This window comes from Oryctolagus cuniculus, chromosome 7 (assembly GCF_051225735.1).
Source record: "Oryctolagus cuniculus isolate XC-2025 breed Fujian yellow rabbit chromosome 7, ASM5122573v1, whole genome shotgun sequence".
NCBI classification, from domain to species: Eukaryota; Metazoa; Chordata; class Mammalia; order Lagomorpha; family Leporidae; genus Oryctolagus; species Oryctolagus cuniculus.
The window spans coordinates 140,230,454-140,233,423 of NC_142873.1; positions in this window are offsets into that span (position 1 = coordinate 140,230,454).

Below are 2,970 nucleotides of genomic sequence, written 5' to 3' on the forward strand. Positions count from 1 at the left end.
TGTCAGTGGTCAGTTTCGTTCATTGTGACAAACATCGAGCCCCGCCCCTTCTGTCCCAGGCAGGGTTCTAGTCAGCATGGCCAGTCCACATTGCAGCCTGCTAGGTCAGTGGGATTGTGCCTGTTTTACAGAGGAGGAGCAACGAGGTTCAGGGAGCACACGTGACTTGTCTGGAGTCCCATGTCCCATGCTCGTAAGTGCAGAAGCTCGGATTGGAACTGAGATCTGAGCCAGCGCTCACACCCCGGTCCAGTCTGTGAAGCTTAACAGCCAGGCAGGACTGTCAGTCTTTGGCTGGAAAAGCAGCAATGGTGGCCTTGGGAGCAGGCAGAGGGGCGCTCATGGGACAGTGGCAAGAGCTGGACTTCAATCCAGGCTCTGTCACTGTGTGACTGTAGAGAAATGACTTAGCCTCTCTGGCCTCACTTGTCCCACATGGAAAATGGGGATAATAATGGCAGTTTTGCATGGTTTCCTGGTAAGCTATAAAATGCAGTGCCCTCAAAGGGACCCTGTCTCTCCCTGCAGCCGCGTCCCAATGTCAGTGCCTAGAGATGGCTGGGATTTGGAACCCCTAGGCCAGCCCTTCCTGTAAGGAGCCCACCCTACCCCTTATGCTCTGTGAGCTGAATGCATCCACCTAGGCCAGGGAGGTCCCCAGGTCCACGTGGCAGACTGTTAGAAAGATTACCACCATGACAGCTGACCTCTGGGGGAACAGCCTGGCCCGGAGCTGGGAGAGCTGTGCACATGGCCCCCCTGGGCTGGCCCCAGAGCTGTGGAAGTGGCAAGGCCCCTGGCCCGCCACGGTTCTGCAGGGCAGCAGCCTTGGAAGCGGGAGTCCTGGGCCCAGTCTTGGCTTCTTTGGTTCTTTTCACCCTGAAGGTGCAGCCCGAGGCACCAGTGGATCTTCACCTGTAGCCTGCAGGTGGGGGCAGCGGGGCAGCACCCAGTCCCTGACTTGTTTGGAGCTCTGGGAAGAGGGGCCTGGGCCAGGATGGTGGCGGGCTGTTGGTTGGTGGGGAACAGCCCCATTTAAGTGAAGTTATGGGCAGTGATTGTGAGACTAGGTTATCCCCAAACCCCCCTTCTCTTATGTTCCTTGGCTCCCCCAAATCCATGCCCCTCCACTTCAGCGCAGTGGATCTGTCTTTTCTGTCTTCTCCGTGCTGGGAGCAGCACCCTCTGCAAAGTCCTTCCTGCCCCTTCCCCACCCGGCCTGAGCACCAGGCCCAGGCAATGCCACTTCCCAGCCTTCACGCTTGACTCTGGAAGCGACTGTAGGGACCTTGCTTCCATACCCAAGTGAGGACTCCAGGGAACGTGGGCTTCTCCAAGGGTCATGTGTGCAGAAGTGTCCAGAGAATTCCCAAAGGAAAGAATCCCAGGAACCCCAGTGAAATGGGAGACCCAGGCAGCCAAGCCTTGGGGAGGAAGACGAGATCAGCTAGATCTTAGCCAGGGCAGGAAGGAGTGGGTAGAATGACAGCGACCACACCCGGGGTGTCCATCTCTAGTGGACAAGCAAAGCGCTCGTACCCTTTTACACCTTAACTGCCCCACCCTGAGACCAGCCGGGAGGTCGGCCTCAGGACCTCAGTGTTTGAGAGAGGAAACGTCTCTTCCCAGGGGCCCCAGCCAGTGCTGGGCAGAGCTGGCAGGAAAGCCAGCTCCATCCGAAGCTAGAGCCACACTCTTCACTGGAGCTCTCGGGAAAGGCTCGACTTGGAGCGACGGGCGGCGGCCGCCAGAACTGTGATCGCCTGCGGTGCCAGGCGGGAGGCTGGAGCCAGGCTCCACGCCGTCATAGAACTGCGCCATTGGGCATCCAGGCACAGCTGTGAGCCGTGCCTCATGTGTCTCCAGGGCCCAGGGTGGACCGTGAGCAGGGCCTCAGTCTCCCCCTGCCTACTGGGGAGGCCTTAAGGATCTAGAGGATTGGTTGCCAGCATCCTAGCACTGATGATCAGGGTCCCACCGCTTGGCCAGCTCAGCACCTAATAAGGCCGTTAGCTCTGAGGCCTCCCTGGGTGGCAGCCGGCAGCAGAAAACAGCAGAGTAGGTCTCCCGGCTGCACAGGGCCTGCCTCAGGGGCACCGGGACCCGGCTTTCCTTCCTGTCGGGGAGGCTGACTGCTCTCACCGGGACACACTCCCTGCCTCCGCCCCTCCTGCCTGGGTCCTCAAGCGCCCCCCCCAGGAGGTCAGTGGAAAGCAGGTGCTCAGGAGGGAAGGGGGTACTGACCGCGGTGCTGAACCACCACTGCCCACCGGGACCGGGTATGGTCGTTCTCTGGGACACTGATGATTCCTCCCAATGTCCCTGGGAAGCCTGAGCCACACAAGGGAAGAGAGGGTGATGGGAGGCAGAACAGAGAAAGAGGTGGGAGGGGAAGAAGGAGGGAAGGAGAGAGAAGAGAATAGAATAGAAGAGAAGAGAAGAGGAGGGGAGGGGAGGGGAGAAGAGCAGGGGAGGGGAGAGGGGAGAGGAGAGGGGAGAGGGGAGGAGGGGAGGGGAGGGAAGAGGAGAGGGGTATACAGTCTCCAAAAAATAGGAGGGGGAAAGATTATTTTGAAATGTTGAATGTGTTTATTTTCTTTTCTCTTTTCCATCTTTGTGAAAATTCTGTGCTTTTTGACCCTAGATACAGAATAGAACAGTCTTCTCTCTGCTTTCCAAATCTCAACAGTTGGGTTTTGCATTCTGACCATTAGCAAACGCTCCCCATCCCCCTAGGAATGAGAGGAAGTGGGGGAAGGGTGGACGCTTTGGACCAGTGTCACGACAAGTCCAGAGGCACAAAGCCTCAGCCTGGTGAGCCCCCAAGAACCGTGGGCCTCGATGGGATCCAGTCTGAAGGCTGGAGGATCCTGTGTGATCCTCTACCACAACCCAAAGCCCAGAGAATTCAGTTTCTAGCTCAAGGTCACACAGCATGAGACAGAGGTGGAGCTGAGACCAGACCTGGAG